The 26,248-nt window shown below is 38.6% G+C and overlaps 1 protein-coding gene across 3 annotated transcripts in view; it reads right to left on the bottom strand.

The window, feature by feature from the left end:
- LOC126266719 (autophagy-related protein 2 homolog A) overlaps positions 1-26,248 on the bottom strand; it is a 492,161-nt gene that overhangs the window by 252,295 nt on the left and 213,618 nt on the right. The window lies entirely within an intron of this gene.

Here is a 26,248-nt window from a genome sequence, read left to right as displayed (position 1 = left end):
AAAATCACTGAGGATATCTATTACAAGAACAATTATATGGATATATGCACGCTACTGCAGTGTCTCAACCATTGTATCAAAGATAGGAGAAACAGATTAGGGTTGAAAGTTCTGTTGACAATGAAGTCATTAGAAAAGAAGCACATTTTAATAGCTTTCTGCTATTAAATTCTAGTTCCTCAGATATAAATTTTTGTCTTCCATAACTGTTGGAATAACCTCTTTTATGTCATCATACAGTCTTTCAATCTCTATCTTTGTTAGAATGAGGAGGGATATAAACTTACTACTGTGATAGCTGTTGGCTTTCAATTTATCTAGGCTACAATAATGCATACACTATGCCATTCTTAGTTGCTTCCTCACATATTTATTTTCATATTAATTATAAGACATACTGTAACCTCCCTTGATGATTGGGTACAGGTAAAGAATGGTTAACTGAGAGAACACCCTTGACACGAAACCTGACTTGTTGTCTAAAATGAAAATGTGTTTCTTTTTTACATACACTAAAACAGTAATTCTTGTTAAGGGAAAATGTTGTCTTGAAAGGATAACAGTTCACACCGTATACGTCGTTTATCCAGTTTGTAAGTTGCACACCTCTTAATATTGGTTAAACCGAACCAGCTCATTTTAGCACCTAAATTTAGTTTCATTTTCACACTGAAGATTGGCATTGCTATATTGTTTTCTGAAACTGAACTATCACACTACCATAGTTCACAATACCCTTAATAACTGTACAAGTAATAATCCAGCTCATCAAATGCATGCTGCTTTTTAAGAATGATGCTACTTTTTTGTCTACTGATTTTGTGTGTAATGTTGCATACCCTGCACTGTCACACTACCATTAGATGGACAACATCCAAACTGCTATTTTATCAACATCTGTAAATTGTTCATATTTTTTAATTCAGCTTGACTGCATATGTCCCACCTGAAAACTGAACAAAGGAAGGAAAATTGAGTATAATGTCCCATCAACAGCTAGGGCATTAGAGATGGAGCATAAGCTCAAACTGTGTCAAGGATGAGGAAGGAAATCGGCAATGTCCTTTCAAAGGAACCATCCCAGCATTTGCCTGGAGCGATTTAGGGAAATCATGGAAAACCAAACTGAACAACTGCTCCTTCTCTGCATAGTCATGTAAGAATGGTAACATTTGGGCAGTGTAGAATGAAACAGCAAAACAATCTCTTCTACTGAAAAATTGTGTACTCTGTTCCACTACTGATGATAGTAACTTTATCTTTCCCCACTAGAATTATTTAAAGAATGTAAAGAAGTTTTTAGGAGAAAAAGGAGGCAACATAAGAAGAAAAGAGGTACCAAAATTTTTTGTCCAAACAACAAATAATCCTAAAATTAAATAAAAACACTTCAACAAACAACCCATCAATAGCTTGCTCACAAGTCACCATAACAATTATGTAATAAAAATGTCAGGCATACTTCAAATTCTCCCAGCCCTACATCTGACCATGCTGTCAGCACTTGTTTGTACAGGTGATAAACAGACATATGATACACTATGAAATCAGTTTGGTTATGTCATAGGCTTGTCAGGTGCCTAGTGCTCACAGGGAGACATCTGATCTACTAGTTACATACATCCTCTCACAATAGTACACAATTCTTTTTTTGTAGATTCGAGTAGTTTGCTAATATCATTTGGGTACTATGGTCACCTATAAATTTATACTGTAGAGCTGGTTCTGCTATTCAGTCTCAGCTAATAATCTTCTTCACTGTGCTCAGATCCTCTTCCTTGAAGATTTCATGCATTAGAAAACAATCTCATTTTTTTCTTTGAACAACATAAGGCTTTCATAAACAGAGTTCCATCATTCAACCATATATTGTCAAATTAAGCATTAATGCAATGGATCAAGGTAGTCCTACTCCTCCTCCTCTCTAGTCCATATACAATAGAGTAAGTCAAATAAATTACATTTTACAAACAAAGATTCCAAGACTTACCAAGCGGGAAAGCGCCGGTAGATAGGCACAATGAATAAAACACACAAACACACACAGAATTTCGAGCTTTCGCAACCGGCGGCTGCTTCGTCAGGAAAGAGCGAAGGAAAAGGAAAGATGAAAGGATGTGGGTATTAAGGGAGAGGGTAAGGAGTCATTCCAATCCCGGGAGCGGAAAGACTTACCTTAGGGGGAAAAAAGGATAGGTATATACTCGCACACACACACACTCGCATATCCATCCATACATACACAGACACAAGCAGACATATTTAAAGGCAAAGAGTATTACATTTTACATAACATTCATTGCTGATACAGCTCTTTGGTTATTTTTTGGCAGGCCACCATAACACCCTCCATCAGCGGCTGCACAGAATAACACATTTATCACAGCAAGTGACAACATTCGTTTACCATTCATGCCCATGAAAGGTGCAACTCCCATGTGTATTCTGGGCTTTGCCTAATGATAATGTTTTGCTCCCCCCATGAACCATGGACCTTGCCGCTGGTGGAGAGGCTTGCGTGCCTCAGCGATAAAGATAGCCGTACCGTAGGTGCAACCACAACGGAGGGGTATCTGTTGAGAGGCCAGACAAACGTGTGGTTCCTGAAGAGGGGCAGCAGCCTTTTCAGTAGTTGCAGGGGCAACAGTCTGGATGATTGACTGATCTGGCCTTGTAACACTAACCAAAACGGCCTTGCTGTTTTGGTACTGCGAATGGCTGAAAGCAAGGGGGAACTACAGCCGTAATTTTTCCCGAGGGCATGCAGCTTTACTGTATGATTAAATGATGATGGCATCCTCTTGGGTAAAATATTCCAGAGGTAAAATAGTCCCCCATTCGGATCTCCGGAACGGGACTACTCAAAAGGATGTCGTTATCAGGAGAAAGAAAACTGGCGTTCTACGGATCGGAGCGTGGAATGTCAGATCCCTTAATCGGGCAGCTAGGTTAGAAAATTTAAAAAGGGAAATGGATAGGTTAAAGTTAGATATAGTGGGAATTAGTGAAGTTCGGTGGCAGGAGGAACAAGACTTCTGGTCAGGTGACTACAGGGTTATAAACACAAAATCAAATAGGGGTAATGCAGGAGTAGGTTTAATAATGAATAGGAAAATAGGAATAAGGGTAAGCTACTACAAACAACATAGTGAACGCATTATTGTGGCCAAGATAGATAAGAAGCCCACACCTACTACAGTAGTACAAGTTTATATGCCAACTAGCTCTGCAGATGACGAAGAAATTGAAGAAATGTATGATCAAATAAAAGAAATTATTCAGATAGTGAAGGGTGACGAAAATTTAATAGTCATGGGTGACTGGAATTCGGTAGTAGGAAAAGGGAGAGAAGGAAACGTAGTAGGTGAATATGGACTGGGGCAAAGAAATGAAAGAGGAAGCCGCCTGGTAGAATTTTGCACAGAGCACAACTTAATCATAGGTAACACTTGGTTCAAGAATCATAAAAGAAGGCTGTATACATGGAAGAAGCCTGGAGATACTGACAGGTTTCAGATAGATTATATAATGGTAAGACAGAGATTTAGGAACCAGGTTTTAAATTGTAAGACATTTCCAGGGGCAGATGTGGACTCTGACCACAATCTATTGGTTATGACCAGTAGATTAAAATTGAAGAAACTGCAAAAAGGTGGGAATTTAAGGACATGGGACCTGGATAAACTAAAAGAACCAGGGGTGGTACGGAGTTTCAAGGAGAGCATAAGGGAGCAATTGACAGGAATGGGGGAAAGAGATACAATAGAAGAAGAATGGGTAGCTTTGAGGGATGAAGTAGTGAAGGCAGCAGAGGATCAAGTAGGTAAAAAGACTAGGGCTAGTAGAAATCTTTGGGTAACAGAAGAAATATTGAATTTAATTGATGAAAGGAGAAAATATAAAAATGCAGTAAATGAAGCAGGCAAAAAGGAATACAAACGTCTCAAATATGAGATCGACAGGAAGTGCAAAATTGCTAAGCAGGGATGGCTAGAGGACAAATGTAAGGATGTAGAGGCTTATCTCACTAGAGGTAAGATAGATACTGCCTACAGGAAAATTAAAGAGACCTTTGGAGTAAAGAGGACCACTTGTATGAATATTAAGAGCTCAGATGCAAACCCAGTTCTAACCAAAGAAGGGAAAGCAGAAAGGTGGAAGGAGTATATAGAGGGTCTATACAAGGGCGATGTACTTGAGGACAATATTATGGAAATGGAAGATGCTGTTGATGAAGGTGAAATGGGAGATACGATACTGCGTGAAGAGTTTGACAGAGCACTGAAAGACCTGAGTCGAAACAAGGCCCCTGGAGTCGTCAACATTCCATTGGAACTACTGACGGTCTTGGGAGAGCCAGTCCTGACAAAACTCTACCATCTGGTGAGCAAGATGTATGAGACAGGCGAAATACCCTCAGACTTCAAGAAGAATATAATAATTCCAATTCCAAAGAAAGCAGGTGTTGACAGATGTGAAAATTACCGAACTATCAGTTTAATAACTCACAGCTGCAAAATACTAACGCGAGTTCTTTTTCCAGACGAATGGAAAAACTAGTAGAAGCCGACCTCGGGGAAGATCAGTTTGGATTCCGTAGAAATGTTGGAACACGTGAGGCAATACTGACCCTACGACTTATCTTAGAAGCTAGATTAAGAAAGGGCAAACCTACGTTTGTAGCATTTGTAGACTTGGAGAAAGCTTTTGACAATGTTGACTGGAATACTCTCTTTCAAATTCTGAAGGTGGCAGGGGTAAAATACAGGGAGCGAAAGGCTATTTACAATTTGTACAGAAACCAGATGGCAGTTATAAAGAGTCAAGGGACATGAAAGGGAAGCAGTGGTCAGGAAGGGAGTGAGACAGGGCTGTAGTCTCTCCCCGATGTTATTCAATCTGTATATTGAGCAAGCAGTGAAGGAAACAAAAGAAAAATTCGGAGTAGGTATTAAAGTCCATGGAGAAGAAATAAAAACTTTGAGGTTCGCCGATGACATCGTAATTCTGTCAGAGACAGCAAAGGACTTGGAAGAGCAGTTGAACAGAATGGACAGTGTCTTGAAAGGAGGATATAAGATGAACATCAACAAAAGCAAAACGAGGATAATGGAATGTAGTCGAATTAAGTCGGGTGATGCTGAGGGAATTAGATTAGGAAGTGAGACACTTAAAGTAGTAAAGGAGTTTTGCTATTTGGGGAGCAAAATAACTGATGATGGTCGAAGTAGAGAGGATATCAAATGTAGACTGGCAATGGCAAGAAAAGCGTTTCTGAAGAAGAGAAGTTTGTTAACATCGAGTATAGATTTAAGTGTCAGGAGGTCATTTCTGAAAGTATTTGTATGGAGTGTAGCCATGTATGGAAGTGAATCACGGACGATAAATAGTTTGGACAAGAAGAGAGTAGAAGCTTTCGAAATGTGGTGCTACAGAAGAATGCTGAAGATTAGATGGGTAGATCACATAACTAATGAGGAAGTATTGAATCGGATTGGGGAGAAGAGAAGTTTGTGGCACAACTTGACCAGAAGAAGGGATCGGTTGGTAGGACATGTTCTGAGGCATCAAGGGATCACCAATTTAGTATTGGAGGGCAGCGTGGAGGGTAAAAATCGTAGAGGGAGACCATGAGATGACTACACTAAGCAGATTCAGAAGGATGTAGGTTGCAGTAGGTACTGGGAGATGAAGAAGCTTGCACAGGATAGAGTAGCATGGAGAGCTGCATCAAACCAGTTTTACGACTGAAGACCACAACAACAACATTTTGCTTGACTATAGCTCAGTTAACTTAAAATAGTAACTTTTCCTCTCTATTTTCGTGTGAATATCTTCCATAGCTCAAAGAGCTTAAGAGTGTACCATCACATTTTCTAATGAAATGTCATATTACGCAACAGGCTAAACAATCACCAAAATATCACAAAATCTACTTAATGGAGGAAAGCTAATCTTTTTAACTCAGCTATTACCCCAATGTCACTATTATTAAAATATAGTGTGTTAGCCTTAGACAAACGGGGTGGGGAATATGGTTTTCCTAGAAACTTAGCTCTTACATAAAGTCTCTAAGTTTCAAATGACTAACAATATACAACTTTCTTCATCTCATATGGGTAAATGGGTGAATGTCCAATTTTATGTGTGTTGCTTTTCCAACATACTGTTTTGATTTATCTCTAGAACTGTTTGTCCCTATATTTTCTACTATAGTTAAGAAATAATTATTGAACAATCCTGCTACCTATGAGTGATCTTTTACAGCCTACAAATTTAAATCAATGGTGATGTTATCCAGCTCTGTGGCCTGTTGTCCTATGTGTTGGTTCACTACATTCTGTATAGACCTAAGACTGTTGACGGAATTACTGACCTCTGACATAATGTAAATATTGATTCTTAATAGCTTTTCTTAGTAATTTTGGGTAGTTTTTGCAGTGTGTAACTGCTGCAAGATCTTCACGAGTCTCATCAACAGATGCATTTCCTGTTTCCTTTCAATCCCTCTAGTGATCAATGGTTTTTTACATGGCAGTTTAATATCCTTTCTGATTAACTTATGCAGAAAGCTATCCTCAAGTAATGATATGAATTTATTGTGGAATAGATTAAATTTTACATCAGTATTTGGTTCCTTATAAATTTCATACCAAGTCATCTCTCGTAAGCCATTCTCACAAATGTTTGTTGTCCCTATGACTACGAAATAAGCTTCTGCCACTCCTCAGGAAACATGTGTTGGTCTGGCTCCTCTACAGACACCTCTGTGATGTGGTTTTGTATATGATTTGGCTATCTGTATAACAGAGGCATAACACTTTTTCTTTTGATTTCAGTTCACTATGTTGTACCGATAAAGACAGGTAAACCAAGAAACTTAATAATTGCTAGCAATTGAAGGTATGATTTGTTACGTTGCCCAATCTAGATATTATTAATTAAAAAGAAGAGAGAAGGGCTTACTCTAAAGCAGATCTTGGACTAAATGTCAGAGCACTTACGTAACCAAAACAAAAAATTGGCTATATGATTAAATTAATGTGATAAGTAAAATGCTAATTGCAATGAATCAAAATTGTGTATTTAACAATGTGAAACTTTAGCAGCCATTTTTCCAAAGCTATATAAGCACTGGGCCTGAAGCCAGCTTTAAGTCAGCCTGTTCCAAAATTTTGAGTGTGAAGCCCATGTCAGTCAAAACTTGTGCAATAATGTGTTTGACTTGATATGAAACCAGACCGTGAATTAGATTTGTTGATAACATGTGCGGATTAACTTGAAAATGGAAGACAAAAAATGGTTCAAATGGCTCTGAGCACTATGCGACTTAACTTCTGAGGTCATCAGTCACCTAGAACTTAGAACTACTTAAACCTAGCTAACCTAAGGACATCGCACACATCCAAGCCCGAGGCAGGTTTCGAACATGCGACCGTAGTGGTCGCTCGGCTCCAGACTGTAGCACCAGCCTGCAAAATGGAAGATAGACAGTGCCTAGATTCCGAGCTAGAACCTATGTCAATCTGAATAGTAATAATGTAATGGTGCAATGATGAGTTGTGGTGATGAATGTAAAAGTGTCACATGTATTGTTCATCTGAGTGAGGCTGTTGTTGGTTGGTTAGGTTAGATTGTACAGTGTTTATTGTCGTATAATTGGAAGATGCATTGGTAAATGAGACTTTATTATGTAACAATGTTGTTACATTCCACCCTAGGTTTTCCATTGTTTGACTTAATTATGTACTTCAGACATGGATAGGTCATAACTAATCCAGTGATGGGGTCTGACATTTATGGAAGTAAAACCTGTGAAATCAAATGTGTGAAGACCACACTACTGGGTGTAGATAGTGCTGTACCCACCCACACTTACAGCCAAATTTTTCACCTCGATCATGCTACTGAGGACCTACAAGCTTATATATGACCAGGTACGTCACAATCTCTAATTGTGACTGTGTCATAGTTCACGACAACAAGAATTAACATAACTGAAAGCAGAGTAGCTCCTAAATTAAAATGAAAAAAAGGGCAGAATCACGAAGATAGTCTGTGGGGGAGGCTGTTATACTTTGGATCATGTATACCTTGGATCACTTGTCTGTTTCTCAGAATGTGCTTCCATATAGAGTGGATTCATGTGTTACACACCAATTTGCTTTGCCAGCCTGTATTTGTAGTGCTGAATCACTGAAAGTGTGGGCAAGCTCACTTAACAGGTTTCACGTGCAAATATTAACAATTTTTGTGTTTAGTTTTGGTTTTTGATGACCTTTTGGTAAGCAATAAATGTGATATGGCATGAATGGCTGGGAGGCCCCTAATTATAGGTTCAGTTGCCTAATTGAGAAGATCCTTTCTCTCCTCCACACCTGCAAGCACCTTTCTGTTGTGAGGCACGGGAGTTTTGTGTGGAAATGTATCTTTTAAGTGTAGGTAACCGTAGTGTGTGTGTGTGTGTGTGTGTGTGTGTGTGTGTGTGTGTGTGTGTGTGTGTGTGTGTGTGTGTTTTCAGTGTAGTTTCATGTTGAAGATGATAAGAGAAGGTAGAGAGAGAAACCCAGTTCTGGCACACAGCCTACTTCTCTCGAAGAGCACCAAGAGGCCTCACGAGCTTAATGTCCCCATCTGATAGATGGATCACCACAGCAGTCTCACACGCCCTTGCTTCACAAGACACTGTAGTGAGGTTTGGAATTTAACCCAGGACATTGACTCAAAGATTGGAGATTAGTAACTTAAACCACCACTCTTCTCATAAGAAACTGTGAAGGCAAAGGGAAAATTGTCAATACCATGCAGTATACCCAGACAGTCATCCATCTAAGTACTGGCCACACATGATGGTGCTTAACTTCTCTGTGATCTGATGGGAACTGGCCACTGACATGACCTTTTGGTAAGGTTGAAGAAAACCGCATCTATCCCACTTCATTCAGTATGATCTGATGAGTAAACCCATAGTTTGTAGATTTAAACATGGAAACAGTGCCATCTTGTGTGTTGGATCACAAACACATCACATATCTCAGAACAGTAATTCAAGGTACAAGATGTTAACATTTCACATATCTCTGATCAGTAATTCAAGGTACAAGATGTTAATATTTTGGAACTTCATGTTTCAAGTCACAATGTTCCTATTGCTCCAGAAGCCATGAAAAAAACTATGAAAGCTGTCAGTTCTCCAGGACAGAACAAAATTTCTATCGGAGAAGCCTGTAAAATCTACAGTGTCATATTCAGTACACTTGTTTGACATTCGTAATATTTTAATAAAGCTGGCAGTGAATTTCACAACATCAACTATGATACCACAAGGATGTTTAACAATAATGGGGAATTAAGTTTAGTAGAGAAACTAAATGAAGTATGGACTTAGAAAATGGGGAGACATTGCACATAAATATGCTGGTGCTAATAATAAGAAAAGGTCATCTAAGTGGAAGAAGTGTGGATGCGAATTTTTTTGAAAACACATGCAAAAGCTTGATCAATAAGAAAACTGGAGAAAACAAGCCTACCTCAAGCAACCAGCTTTAACACTCAAGCTGGTGCACCATTTTTTATAACACGAGCTGGCACACAGTTTACTTTGTACACATGTCTGGAATAGCTATCTTTATGTTACCAAGGTACACATGTATGTGCACTTAAACAGTTTCATTGGACAATGGTAAAATAAACTTACATTATACAAGCAAAATCAGTGTTTAATTAAACACTAATAAAATAAACTATCAGTCTACTGACACCTAGAAATGTTACTCCGCAGTAGTGATTCACTTGGAAGATTGAACAGCTGTTGCTTCGAGTCCCAGCCAACTGTTTATTCAATTGCTAGTTATCCTGAAGACAACAGCCTCAGTGAGGGTTTCTGCTGTTCGCTAAGAATCTGGGTCAGTTTCATACACAGATCGTAAATTTTTTCTTGCAGTTTATTTTATATTACTGCTGCTCTCTTGGACATATGACAACATAACTTACCATAGTGTCAGCTGAAGCAAAAATGAAGGAATGGATACAGGCTCATAATTTTAAAACACTGGAATGGTACAAGACAATGTTACTTGTGGCTAGCGCACTTTATACACAGGTGCGCCCACTCAATTGGGGACAGAATTAATGTTGAGATGTTTTGTAACAGCCTTGAAGATGTGCAATGGTGATTAGATCTTTTCCATTACATCATACTTGGAATCAAGATGAAACATGCCTGACAACTGTACAGAAGACTGCTTAAATAGTTGCCTCAAGTGTAGTAAAGCAGATTGACACAGTGACTTTAGTTGAAACAGGACACACAGTATCGCTGAATACACATATAAATGCTCTTGCAAAACATATTCCTCCAATGTTTATTTTTCCAAGGGTTACCTTCAAAAGCTTTACGTTTAAAGGGGAACTTCAGGAATCAATGGAGTGAAAAATCCATCTAGCTGGTCAAAAGAATCTCTCTATCACCAATTTATGTACCATAAAATAGATCACCGGAAGCCATCTAAAGAACAAAAGATTCTTTTGAAATTTTCTGGCAGTCGTGTCCCACAGCTCTTATGTCTGAAAAATGTCATCATGCAATCCTGAGCCGCCGGTAAAATATTTTGTTTATACAACCATATAGCGGAGATGCTGAGTCGCAGATAGGCACAACAAAAAGACTGTCACAATATAAGCTTTCAGCCAACAAGGTCTTTGTCGAAAATAGATGACACACACACACACACACACACACACACACACACACACACACACACACAACTGCAGCCTTTGGCAGATGAAGCGAGTGTGGCGTCAGCTGCAGATGTGTGTGTGTGTGTGTGTGTGTGTGTGTGTGTGTGTGTGTGTGTGTGTGTGCGTGCGTGTGTGGGCGCGCGCACGCGCTCTGCCTATTTTCGAAAAAGGCCTTGTTGGCCGAAAGCTTATATTGTGACAGACTTTCTGTTGTGCCTACCTGTGACTCAGCATCCCTGCTATATGGTAAGTAGCAATTTTCCTTTTCATAATAATGTTACATTCCATCCTGGATTTTCCATTGTTTTATTTATTTATACAACCAGTTTAAGTCATCTGACCATCATCAGGTTCATAAAAATATTCACAGTATCATGTTAGGCAAAATATAAATTCATTATCATCAGGTGCTAAATCATGATCAATACACTGTCATCACATCAAATATAAATTAAGTTGTCAGTCTATAAAAACTGTGCTATGGGGTTAATGTTAAAACTGTAACTGGCATTAACACAGGACCTGTCTAAGCATTTAACACAAATGACTCTGGAAAATCGAGAAAAAATTAACAGATGATTACTGGACAGGATTTGGAAACTTACTGCTCTTCTACTCTTATCACTGACGACAATGTAGAAATGGCATGATATAATTAGTTATGGGCAGTTGAAACTTTCCATTACATGCACATAACCCACAGGTGTGTGTGTGTGTGTGTGTGTGTGTGTGTGTGTGTGTGTGTGTGTGTGTGCGCGCGCGCGCGTCTGTACTTGCGCATGTGTGTGGGCGCACGCGCGCGTCTGTACGCGCACATGTGTGTGGGCGCACGCGCGTGCACCTGCAGGAGCTGTCATTTCACCGCCACATCCAGTATTTTAATTTATTTTTATTTTTCTTTCTCTCCTTTCCGCTACTTACCCCCTGCCCCTCCGCACCTTCTCTCCTGCCCTCCGTCTAAACTGCAACACTTCACTGTCCGCCACTCCCACCATACTATCCCTCCCCCTCCCCGCCCCAGCCTCCTCCTTACCCCCACCCAGTCGCCACTCCCCTCATGCACTGGTGCTGCCGCTCGCAGTGTAGTTTCAGCTCTCTGAGACTGCAGATGTGTGTGCAAGTTGCACCTGTGTGAGTGTGTGTGTGCGCGCGTGTATGTATGTGAGTCTACTGCTGACAACGGCCTTAATGGCCGAAAGTTATGATTGTGTGAATCTTTTTATTGTGCCTATCGTGACTTAGCACCTTCGCTATATGGTGAGTAGCAACTTTCCTTCTCTCGTATTGTTATATTCCATCCTGGATTTTACATTGTTTGTTTTCTTTTAACATATGTATAGGGACCAGAAAAATTTGTACTTCATGATAAATCTGAATAGAGATGCGAATTCTGCATCAAAAAGGAAAAAATGTGAAACTGTATCTAGATGAACTATTTGATCAGAGATAGCTTGAAATAGCTTTATTTTCTGCATATAAATACTGAAAATGTAACAGGTATCATTTATTGGTGCTGCACATTATCTGGAGAAGCCCTAAGTGAAAAGGTGATGTGCGTCAGAACAAGTTTGCAACATAAAAATTGCATAAACGTACCAATGTATCAGTGTGCTCAATTCTCTGGCGCCATGAAAATTGTGGGCAGCAGAATGTTCTGTATAAGATACACACCACACTATGCTATCTAGTACTTAGCCATGGAACCTAGCATCTTATAACAAAAAACATGTACATTTGTCTGTTAGCTGAAGTTGGAAAGTTCAAGTAATGTGGAAACTATTAATGTGGAAACTTCAGGTTGCAAGTGTTTTGAACTGTGGTTGCATAAAATAGCCCAGAGGTAAGGCCTGAACTACCTCATTTATGACAGTCTGCTAACCTCAGGAAGAGTCACCATTTGTGTTCTCATTGTTTTCTTTTCTTATTTTGAAATGAGTGAAAAGACTTAATCTGGGGCCATCACAGATTTCGATTACAACAGTCAGAACACCAGAAGCGACTGGTGATCCCTGTGACCATGTGTCAGTTTTGCTTTTGCAGGAACACATTGGCCTGCCAGAGGGAGGTGGGGCCTGTTCCCATGTACCACTCCTCTCTCCTATGGCAGTCAAAATTCCAGTTGTGGCTGTCCGACAGTATATAGTGTCCATATTCTGCACTATAAAACTGGAAAACAAAACCCGTCAGCATATTTTGATCATGCCAAAATTCATCCCCTAATGTGCAAATAGATTTCAGTCCTACTTCTATGTTCAGTGCTGTGGCAGTTCTGTTTGCAGCATTTTCAAGTATAGGTAGTGTGACTATAAATGTCGATGAAAGGTTGAAATTAATATTCTGCAGATTCTGTAATTATCAAACTGGATGGAAAAAGAAAAATAATATTAAGAAACACCTTAAATCAAAGATGCATTCGCTTCACCGGCAGGAAAATGCTGCTACTTCTCAATAAAACGATTATTTGTTTAAAGCTTAACTCTAGAATGGTGAAGTTTCTGACATTCATAAAACAGAGGAAAGGGGTCATTTTGGCTTCAACAAGTATTTGGTTTTAGTGAATGTGAATTCCAACAATAATTCTTTAACATGGTAATTAATACATTACTTACTTATCTCACCAAAAAGAATTCTCAGCAATTTATTATTGGTCATGCTAACAAATTCACTAAACTCTAAACTCTCATTTAGTATCTATTTGCAGCCCTTTCTAGGTGCCTTCAGTAGATATGGTCCTTATTACATTCCCATGTGTTTTATATGTGGCACAGCTGTAATGTTTACTTAAGTCATTCCAATCTGCTACAGTCTTAGCACAGGTTATTTCTGTTTTATGTGCACATTTTCCACACATGGCTTTGTGGCACTCTACAGAGTTGTTAGTGATATTCTTGCCTTTACTAGCAGTGATTTGCCCTTTCTTCCACTTTCTACATTATTTAGGTCCTGTGCCCCCTTCTTTTGGCCATTCTTCTTCCTGCTCTTTTGTTCCTTTGAATTCATTTGCCAGCTTAAATATGAAGTTCTTACTTCCCATTTTCTTGTTTGTTACTATACTGCAGATGACTCTTGCTCTTATTGCTGCAAGTCCAGTATGTTTTAAAGACCTTATGTACCCCACATTTCGTTGTACTATAGAATATTACAGTTTTAGGTTTCTTCTTTCCTTCTTTGCTTATTGCTTCTTCATCATGCAGTGTACTAAGAAGAATGATATTTTAATTCTTCTTTCATTGATATACAGTCATGGTGCAGTATGTGTTGCCAGTCCAGTGGAGAACCCTGGTAGAGCACATTTCAGCATTTGGCTTCTTTACGTCATCAGGAATTTCATGACGGATCTTGTTCAATGCATCAACTAATGAGGTTATCTTTGGCCTTCTTAGCAAGGTGAAGAGACATGAAACAGTTGTGTGTCATCATGATTCCTCATTGATTTGAAAATGAATCCTCGAGATGCAGAACAATCTGCTCGCCATGTAGTTGCTTCTGTCTCTGCACATCTTCAAACCTGAGGTATGGGAAAGCATTATATATATATATACTTTGTCACTACAATGGCAGCAACACAGGATTTGAGAGCATATTTACTGTGTGACTATTCAAGGTTTCCCGGCAGATGTGTTGTAAATAGTCATCACGGGTTTGCCGCTGGATCATGTTGTGTAAATTCCACAATATTTCCTCAGAGCAACTGTCTGACATCTTCAGGTTGCTCAACCTTGCTCATGGCTAGGTACGACTGACAGTATCTGAATACCGACGCTCGTTTTTTAGAACACGCGTGCAAAGAATGCACAGCCGTAGAAATCATGCATGTGCAGTGATTTGCCCCATTCAAACTCCCTGTGCCGAAAATCGCAGAGCGGCTCTCCCACACGTGCACTGTACGCTGCATTTGTCAACAGTGCGGCCAGACGTTACTCACCAACAGCCGTACTAGGACAGTGTTATGACGGACCTGTTATCGAAGAATCTTGATTTTCACCTCTTGATTTAATAACACCTAATGCAGGGTTCCAGGCTGTGCTCAGTTGAAATCCCGTATTCTTGTTGATGAGATTATCAGCTGTACGGATATGTATTGCTTCCTGACACAGTCCCAGAAAGATGATGCTGGGGGTAAAACTTCCGTCTTTTCATAAATCATGTGATGTCCTGTATTTGGGCAGTGTTCACAATTGCAGACTTTTCCTGTTGACAAAGGCATGTATGACACTGATGTTCATCGCAGCATTCTTGTACCGTGCGGAACGTCTGGCCTATATACGCTGCCCCACACTACAAGGAATCTTGTACACACCACACTTCCTCAGTCCAAGGTCATCCTTAATTAAACTCAACAGGTTTCTCAGTTTTGCAGATGGTTGAAAAACACACTTAATTTCATATCTTCCAAGGACTCTTCCGATTCTTGACGACATGGCACCAAAATACAGCAAAAAGGCCAAAGTGGTGGGTGTCTTCGTATCTTCATTCTACCCCATAGACTGAACTCGCCTGGGCCTGAATGCATTACATACCTGTCTCTTATAATAACCGTTTTGTCGTAACACTGTCTTCAAATGATGTATTTCACTCGACAGGCTCTCAGGATCAGATACCACATGTGCTCTATGAACTAATGTACGTAATGCACTACCACAGGATGATGGCAGCTTGTGGCCTGCAGATATAGATCTGTATGCGTTGGCTTGAGGTGGACACTGTGTCCCAAGGTTCCATCTGCTTTTCTTCATACCAAGACATCAAGAAAAGGTAAAGTACCATCTTTTTTCACTTCCATTGTGAAGTTTATATTCGGATGTAGCGAATTCAGATGCTGAAGAAACGTAGGTAAAGTATCAAGTCCATGTGGCCACAACACAAATGTATCATCCACATGCAGCAGAAAACAAGAGGGTTTCAGAGTGGCTGACTGTAGTGCTTTTTCTTCAAAGTCCTCCATAAAATAATAGACCACCACAGGAGACAGAGGGCTTCTCATGGTGACACCGTCCACTTGTTCAAAATATTGATCTTGAAATAAGAGGTGAGTAACGTCTGGCTGCACTGTTGACAAATGCAGCGTACAGTGCACGTGCAGGGGGGCGCTCTGCAATTTTCAGCAAAGGGAGTTTGAATAAGGCAAATCACAGCGTATGTGCGATTTCCGTGGCTGCACATTCTTCATGCGTGTGTTCTAAAAATGGGGCATTGGTGTGTGGATACCGTCAGTCATACCTAGCCACGAGCAAGGTTGAACCACCTGATGATATCAGACACTTGCTCCGAGGAAATATTGTGGAATTTGCACAACATGATCAGACAGCAAACCCGTGAAGACTATTTACATATTTATCATGTTTACTGGGCATGAACTGAGTGAAACTGCATCTTGTTTTGCTTGGTAGTAGTTGCTCATCTATGGTTGTATATTCTCCAGGGCAGTAAGAACAACAACTGTTTTCCAAGAACTTTCTCCAAATTTGAGATAACAACAATAAATTTGCTTGCTGGCAGGCATTCAAATGAGGTCATTTTTCATTGAAAAGGAAAAGTCTGAGAAGCTCCTGACATCTCTCCTTCAACATTATGTCCTTTACGAAAGAAGGCCCCCAAGAAAGCAACCAAAGATGATCCGTAGACGCACCTCTTGTACAAATACATTCCGAGCATATACAATGGCCACCAATTTTCCCAGTCCCTCAGTGCTTCAGTCCAATCACTGTTTTTTAGTACTTTCTGAGGATTTGTATTTCTTCACAAGTTGAAGCACTGCTTTGTCAAAATAAGACAGAAAGCACTGATTACAGAGTTGCACACTTTTTGACAAGTGTAAGTAATGGGACCTCTTCTCCTCTTTGGAATATTCACAGCCAACTTTCTTCTAGAAAATAAAAAGTTGCTAATCTCTCACGTGGTGACTGACATGATCAGGACTCGAAGAAAGAGGAATTTTAAAACGAAATCAAGATATGAAGATTGTGAGTTGACATCGCAACCAATAGTAACAAGACAGGAAAATTGTTTCGCAGAGTTGGATTCTGCATAAATGGCAAAAATGGTAAAAGTTGATGAATACCAGACAAAAGAAAATCTCAACAGTTTAGACTAAGAAGAGCTACAATTAGATCTATTTGACAATGAGGATCCAGTGTGGAGAGTAAGCAGCCTTCATACACATCGCAGGGGCATGAAAGCAGTAACCAACAACTGATGCCAACGGCGTCAACTGCTGCTCACCGGTGCTGACTACGAACCTGTTCACCGACACCGACGCTGAAACTAACCTTCGTTCAGTGGTGAAGATTCCACACCTGCTCACTGGCACAGCCTACGACTCTACACTGGGTGAGCGAAAGACAATAATTATTTGAGTGTGGAGTTAAGGACACTTCAATAATAGACTGTTAGTATAGTTATTATACTCTGAGGTGAATTTTTTTAATGATCTCTAGATCTTAAAGTAGAAAGAATATGGATCAAGAACAGCAACTAGCAGAACCAGCTACAGCTATTAAAAGTGACTAGGGAAATGCCAGACTGGTCTGAAATAGTGAATTTAATTAAAGCCCAGTGGGGTAGAGTCAGCAGCTGTAAATGCCCAAATTGCTTCTTTAAAAAAATAAGTTGAATGCTAAGTTAAATGACCAGAGAACAGAGTCAAATATTCAAAATGCTTCTTTGAGCAATGGACTGAGTGCAAGTTTAAGATAAAAACTAGAAGCACAAAGTGCCACTTTAAGTGAAAAGCTTGATGCACAGAATGCTATTCTTTTTTTTTTTTTGAGTAGAGAAACAGACATAGTGAGCACTCAAGTAAATAATAAATTGGACACTCAGAATAAAATTTTGTTAAGTGCAAAAGTAGATGAACAAAATAAGAAATTTAGCCAATTGTGTGAAGGCATCGGAAATCTGAAGACTGAATTTGACATTTTAACTACTAAGGTGGAAAATTTAAAATATATTTGAAGTGTGAATCAACTAGCTCTTTAAGTAGTCATGTCAATCAGCAATTCACTGACTTTAATCAGACACAGAGTAACCAGATTCAGGATTTGGCAAAGAAACTAGAATTTGATATTGAAGATAAATGTAATAGTGTAGAGTCTGAATTGAATGAAAAACTAGGATCATTTCAATGTGTATGTAATGTAAAACAAAGATTACACATTTCAAAGGAAAGTGTCGAAAAGCAGGACAAACTAATTGCTATACTCCAGTCACAAATAGCAGGCATTAATATGCGAGTTGATAAAGTGGAAAGAAATTTTAAAGAGAAACTAGCCACTTCAGACATAATAAATATCAGTAATCTGGAGGAACAGGTAGAAGAGGTGATAAGACAGAAACGTTGCCACAAGAATAACCTCCGACAATGTATCTCCAATCTTATCTTCTGAACTTAGTAATACGAAGAAGGATGTAGATGAACTGTGGAAGGAATTCAAACTTATGTGGGACAAAGTAGATAACAGAATGACTTCTCCCAACATAGTATTAACTAGTGAAGTGATAACAGATTTATAATGGGGAGCAAATTCTGGGTTATCTAGACAGTTCCCCAATTTTAAGCCAGATGGGGAAGTACACCCTACCCATTTTCTGAAACAGTTTAGCCAAGCCTTGCCGAAAAACTGGGAAGATTTAAGAAAGATCAAATTTGCAGTAGGGTTCTTTTAGGAGAATCTTAGGAGTGGGGCACAGTGAACATCGAGAACTTTTTGCCTCGGGCAGACTTCCAGAAGAAGTTTAAGGAGAAGTATTGGTCAGCTAGTGCCCAGGAAAAATTAATATCTGATTTGTGAGAACCTAAATATTATAACAGTATGTGGCGTATGATGAGACAGTATTTTGACTTGCATTTAACATGTGCGAAGGACTTAGATAAGCCCGTGGAGGAAGAAGGGTTAGTTCAAATTCTAATAAGATGTTTACCCACTTTTATGCCATAAAAGATATACACTGTAGTGGGTGGAAAACCATAGAAGAACTGTTGTCTTTTGTAGATGCACTTGATGCCTTAAACAAAGACCGCAATGAAAAAGTAGATCAGAGCGAAAATTAGGACTATAGAAGAGGTAGTATTAATAGTAATAGTAATTTTAAGAGACATGAGACCAACTTAGCTAGAGTACACCAGGGTAACCGGAATACAGGTAACAAAAATTACCAAAAGAAGCATCCAACTTTGAATATGGGCCCAGTGGCATTGCAAGAATTTGTACCAAGCAGTAATAAAGTACAAAGTGGTAACATAATACCCTGATTTGGTAACCAACCATTAAATACCAATAATGAGAAAAAAGTAGTGCAATCTGGATCCAGGGCCGGGGCACAGGTTGTAGAAATACATCAGGAGGTCTAGTCCATAATAAGTATGTTAATTTCACACATAAAATACCAACCACAGAATGGTTGTTACTGGAAGAACCGAGCTTAACCACTGTTAATCCACAACCAATAATAATAGGAAAAGTAGAGGATTTTGAAGTTAACATATTTATAGATACCATGAGTGAAGTGTCACTTGTTTCTAGCGCTTTCTTTAGCACATTATGAACAAAACATCACTTACAGCTATTAGCAGTAATGGGGGTGTACACATTCGGTATTACTGGAACGATGAGCAAAGTCGTAAAACACGAGACCTAGGTGAACTGCAACATTGGGAATATCCCATTTCGTCAGACACTTTTAGTAGTAGAAAATATCAATAGGGATGTGTTCTATGGCCTAGATTGGCTGTCAGAATTTAACATCATAATTAATTTGGAGGAGAATCTTCTGCATTTTGATAAAGGTGGCTACAAATATTGTGTACCATTTGCAATGGACAGCTATGTTGGTAAACAAACAACTGAGAGTCAATATTTACAATTAACAGTGACAGCACAATTGTCACAAGAGATTGAAAAGGTAAGTCAAGTGTCACATCAAGTTGACACACAGGGCAAAGTAAATGATTCACCAATATTAACCAGTGAGCAAAAACTAGATTTATATAAAATTATAATGGAATATGAAGAAATATTTTTCGATCATCCCGGTAGTATTAGGGATTATATATGTAAATTTAAAATCAAATATAGTACTCCATTTTTCTGTAAGCCATACCTAATACCAATAAGTGTAAAAGAAGCACTTAAGGAAGAAATTAAGAAGATGATTGACAATAACATAATAGAATGTAGCTCTAGCATCATGAATAATCCCTTGGTAGTAGTAAAAAAAGAGCTACAGGAGGTGTGTGATTAGTGCTAGACGCAAGTACTTTGAATAAGCATATAGAGACGGAATGAGACAGACCAATAAACACCAATTAATTATTGTCCAAATTTGAGAAAGCAAAGTATTTTAGCACAATGGACCTGACTGCTGGATATTGGCAAATTAGGTTACATCCTGAATCAAATAAATACACAGTTGTTTCTATTTGATGGGAAATCATGCTGGATGAGGCGTTAGGAAGGGAATTGTTAAAGTATTTGATAATAAATGTAAATGATATACTCGTAATCTCATCTACCTGGGTAGGGCATTGCCTGACCTTGAGTAGAGCCATGGAAAGATTTAAAGAAAAATATATTACAGTAAAATTGTCCAAATCGCACTTTGTGAGGCAAGAGCTTAAGTTTTTGGGGCATGCTGCAGGAGTGCAGGGAATTGAACCCGATCCAGAACACATAAAAGCTATTAAGGAGTGTCCACCACCTAAAAACGTAAGACAATTGAAGGGATTCCATGGGATGGCCAGATACTACAAACGATATATACGAAATCAAGAGTTGAATGACATAAGACTTTTACATTTATTAAGGAAGGCAATACTGTGGGTTTGGGACCGAGGGGTCAATAATGCATTTGAAAATGTAAAAAGAGCACTGGTAGAATCACCTATATTACAACATCTGGTTATAGGTGAGCCATTTAAAATGTCAACAGATGAGTCTGACTATGGTATAGCAGGTCTGGAAAGTACAAATCACAGATCTATAGCTTTTGCTAGCCAGAGTCTTAACAAACATGAATTAAACTACACAGCCACAGAAAAAGAACTATTAACCGTAGTATGGAGTATCCAACAATTCTACACACTAGTATGGGGATCAGAGATCCATGTGTATATGGATCATCAAACTCTATCTTTTTTAATGAGTAGTCGGTTATTACGTAGTAGATTAATGCGGTGGATGTTGTTCCTACAGGAATATGAAATTAAAATACAGTATGTAAAAGGTTCTGAAAATATTGTACCTGGCACTTTGTCTAGACTACCTGTATACATTTCTAGCATTTGTAGACTTAGCGAAAGCTTTTGACAATGTTGACTGGACTACTCTCTTTCAAATACTAAAGGTGGCAGGGGTAAAATACAGGGAGCGAAAGGCTATTTACAATTTGTACAGAAACCAGATGGCAGTTATAAGAGTCGAGGGGCATGAAAGGGAAGCAGTAGTTGGGAAGCGAGTGAGACAGGGTTGTAGCCTCTCCCCAATGTTATTCAATCTGTATATTGAGCATGTAGTAAAGGAAGCAACAGAAAAATTCGGAGTAGGTATTAAAGTCCACGGAGAAGAAATAAAAATGTTGAGGGTCGCTGATGACATTGTAATTCTGTCAGAGACAGCAAAGGACTTGGAAGAGCAGTTGAACAGAATGGACAGTGTCTTGAAAGGAGGATATAGGATGAACATCAACAAAAGCAAAACAAGGATAATGGAATGTATTCGAATTAAGTTGCGTGATGCTGAGGGAATTAGATTAGGAAATGAGACACATAAAGTTGTAAAGTAGTTTTGCTATTTGGGGAGCAAAATAACTGATGATGGTCGAAGTAGAGACGATATAAAATGTAGACTGGCAATGGCAAGGAAAGCGTTTCTGAAGAAGAGAAATTTGTTAATATCGAGTATAGATTTAAGTGTCAGGAAGTTGTTTCTGAATGTATTTGTATGGATTGTAGCCATGTATGGAAGTGAAACAAGGACGATAGATAGTTTGGACAAGAAGAGAATAGAAGCTTTCGAAGTGTGGTGCTACAGAAGAATTCTAAAGATTAGATGGGTAGATCACATAACTAATGAGGAGGTATTGAATAGAATTGGGGAGAAGAGGAGTTTGTGGCACAACTTGACAAGAAAAAGGGACCGGTTAGTAGGACATGTTTTTAGGCATCAAGGGATCAGAAATTTAGCATTGGAGGGCAGTGTGGAGGGTAAAAATCGTAGAGGGAGACCAAGAGATGAATACACTAAGCAGATTCAGAAGGATGTAGGTTGCAGTAAGTACTGGGAGATGAAGAAGCTTGCACACGATAGAGTAGCATGGAGAGCTGCATCAAACCAGTCTCAGGACTGAAGACGACAACAACAACAACCTGTATACATGAAAGTGTTAAAACATACATACAGAAGGACCTGGTGTAATTTTTGCAATTAATGTTATGACAGTAGAATATCGGCACAACAGGGTACAATAAATGGCTCAAAGAATAACTGACAAGATCCATCATGATCCCTATGCTATGTGTAACAAGAATTCATCACCTCTTAATCAAGTAGGGAAGTGGAAAATTATAGGGCATAATTTATTTTGGAGAGACAGTATAACATCTCGATGATGGCGTTTATGCATCCTGAAGTTGATGGGGGACAAAATTGTGTGGTATGTCCATATGGAATATGGACATTTTGGAATAAAAAAGTGTACAGCCCACATGAACAAGTCCTATTATTTTAAGAAATTAGTACATAAGGTAGCATCTTTAATTATAACTTGTGAAACCTGTCAGAAAGTAAAAGAGAGTAACGCTCATGTTACATACAAAATGTATCCAATCATTCCTAAGGCATTACACGATCTTACAGCAGCGGATTTCTTCGGACAAATTCCGAAACTGAACAGAGGAGTATTGTACATTTTTGTCCTCATAGTGTGTTGGTCAAAGTATGTTAAATAATATCCTATTAAGAAAGCAAATACACCAACCGTGATTCACTGTCTGCAACAATACTTTCTCGAGGTAGGCGAACCAAAACGATTCCTTACAGACTATGGACCACAATTTGTCAGTAATGAATTTAAAGAATTTTTAGCATGGGAAGACCATTACAAGTACTAATATCCAACCATAATCCGTCTTCCAATCCATGTGAAAGGATTATGAAGGAAACTGGAAAATTATGCTCCAACTATTGCCATGAAAAACATATGTCATGGGCATCGAAAGTTAAAGACTTTGAGCTTATCTTAAATGATTTATTGCTGTTATTAACTGGATTAACAGCTTTGGCAGTAATAGGCAAAATCTTTGTGGGAGAACCTCTTCTTAAATGTTTTACTTGGCTGCAACAACCTATTGTTGATGACAAACTTAAACAATAGTTTTTAAGAACTTGGTTGAAAGGGCACAACAACAGGTAAGCAGACATAATGAGAAAGCAATCGAACCTCAATACAAGGTCGATGACCTGGTTCTAGTGAAACAGCATCTTCAGAGTTCTGCCCTGAAGGAGGAGACACACAAATTTTTCCGAAAGTATGAAGGACCTTACCAAGTACAAGTAGTGATACAACCTAAAGCCTTAGCTTTAGTCGATCCTATAACAGGATCAGACAAAGGAAAATACAATGTCAAAGGCATAAACTTATATATCTCCCCTGGACATTAACGTTCTGTGTTAACAGGCAGAGTGATGACTGTCAGATCCCTACTTGTTTTCAGTGTTTCTTCTGTGCTATTTTTTCCTGCACCGAATCCCTTTCAAATCTTAAACTATTCTGTAATCTATTCTTGAATTCTTAAACTATCCTATAACTTTAATGCATACAAAACCGAATATAATGGTAAAGTAGAAAACTTAAGAGAATCAGAGATGAACAGTGATCTCTAGACATGAAATGAAATGAATAAAATATTATTTGAGTGGAAGGTATAATATGATGACACTATTTAAACCGAGTGATGTCTACACGATATAAACTGAACAGTGTGTTTTATGTGTGTATAAAATATAGTGTTAAGTGATTAACTGAACAACTATTTTATTGTAGTGTATAATTTTCTATTTTTATAGAACATTTTATACCTTTTATGAGATGTGATGTAAAGGGAGGATTTGTATTAGTAGCATGACTAACACCTAACACACACCACACCTTTCAGACAATCCTTGCAGACAAGTGTGACTGATTCTTATCCATTTTCCATTCCATAGGGGTTGCTAAGATTTTTTTTGGGAGACTTCAAAGGTGAAGGTGAGAATGTCCGGTCTGTAGAAGATGTTTAAAACCATACCTCCTCTGGCTTCTCACTCAAGTACAGGCAAAGTAGGGATCCAGGGGAAGGGTTTCCTGTCTTTGGGACTATTTTCTTTCTCTTAGTCGATCTTAGCAATCATTTCTACTCTTTCCTTTCTTACTTCTCATCTGAGGACCAGTCTACTGTTCCCTCTTTACATATTCATATACTTCTATCACTGAAGTCCTTCTTATTTTCCGCAGTTTCCAATAACCTTCAACCTATTTCATGTAAGTAGGCCGAAGAATCAGGATACACAGACACACTTATGCATATACACAAAGCACGAAGACACAAACAATGAAAGTACAGATAAAAATTATGTAAGAACCGACAAGTGTTGTAGGGGGAAAGAATGTGCACATAGTGAAATATGCACACATGGCTGTTTATTGAGACAGTTCTACATCACCTAGATACTTGAGAAAACTATCATGTAGATATTTATTAATATGTACATATAGGAAATATATGTATAAGAATGATAATGATTCTATATTGCATATGTGCATAAGGATATAAAAATTATCATAATTCCACATCAGGGATACGTAAGAAGGAAGTGTGAGTAAATACATAAGAAGGGAGTGTGAGTGGTTAAAGAAAGATAAGCCAAGGAGGGACTAATGAGCATAAGCCAAGGAGGAACTAATGAGCATAAGCCAGGGAGGAACTAATTGTGATAATTATTCGAATGTCAGTCGAAAATTTGTTCTGATGATTTGTAGGATAGTGGGACAAGTAAAGCATAAGTAAATGTATGATATATTGAATAATACAGATGTGTTGTATACTGGAACCATAGGAGTGGAAGCATACTGGAGGACTCTAGGGGATTCAATGGAATATTAAGAAGTGAGTGTTAAGTGTGAATCAGATTTAGTTTCCAGACAATATTTAATTATAGTGTACATAAAGGTGTATACTAGGGTAATGAACCATGAGGCCTACTCAGGAAGGATAAGGAGGGTGCACCCAGCATGTATTGGATATAAAAGGGCAGGTAGGCAGACCTAAGAAAGGCTTACCTAGACTGAGAGGACAGGGGCACCAAGAAGGGGATTGACCTGTACCATAGGAAGATAGGAATTAAAAAGGGGGTTCACTGCCAAAACAGAAGGGATCAACCAGTATGTGAGGTATAGGTACTGTTCCTAGAGGGGAAAGGACAGTATCGTGTCAAAAATCACAAAATTTTGTAAAGATTATTCTGGTAAGTTTGCATTCTCTATTTCACTAGCAGTGTTATGGTTTATGTTTATGAGTGTCGGAAAGAACACTTTCTTTTTCCCAGAGTTCTTCCAGACTACAAGCTACGGTAAATAATGAAACTAATAAATAAAAAACAGTACAGAAAAGTAGAGTACAGAATGACATAATTAAGTGACTATGACACCTGGAGTTTGTGATTGGAAATCAAAAATTTTGCCCACACGATTCCTAGATATAAAAGTACTAACACCAATAGTAGGTGTAATGGTCAGATAGTTATTATCAAAACAAAGAAAGAAGAGCTAGATATTAAGTACACAATTACTAGAAGAAATACAATGTATATTGATTAAAATGTGAATTAGCATTATGGGAGATATTAATGTAGATAACGAATATATATAAAATATTGTATGTTCGAGCAAAGGAGAGGGATATGTAGTGACTCGAGAATTTCGGGGTAAATTCTAGAGACAACCGGTCTTCCACCATCTCGAACACTCAATATTTTAAGCATGAGTGAGGTAGAGTGGAGATTTGTCTACTGCACTACCAGTTTTTGTATGTGCAGGATGGACGTGTATTGGGAGAATACTGCAATTGTGGCTGCCAATCTGCGCAGACAATTGTTTGCTGCTCGCGCCATAGAAGCTGTATGTGACGTACAAGGAGCAAGCAAGCGTTATTCCTTGACAGTGTAATGATTGTAATTGTTATGAACAAATAAAATATGTTTTGACTAGAGACTTTTAATTCAGGTGTTAGACTTGCTAGAAGCAAGAACTGTCTTTGAATTTCTCGTGGTTATTAAACTCATCACATTGTAAATATACTTGATTGTATCTGACAGTTAAAGACACAATTGACTTGCAAGAATTTGTATACTTATGCAAGACTTGTGGAAACAGAAACATATCAGAACTGAACTGAAAGTATTATGAGAGTACCTAGTTATTTCAAGAGCAGAGAGAGAGAGAGAGAGAGAGAGAGAGAGAGAGAGAGAGAGAGAGA

Source organism: Schistocerca gregaria, chromosome 4 (assembly GCF_023897955.1).
Source record: "Schistocerca gregaria isolate iqSchGreg1 chromosome 4, iqSchGreg1.2, whole genome shotgun sequence".
Lineage (NCBI taxonomy): Eukaryota > Metazoa > Arthropoda > Insecta > Orthoptera > Acrididae > Schistocerca > Schistocerca gregaria.
This window is presented reverse-complemented; position numbering and strand designations above follow the sequence as displayed.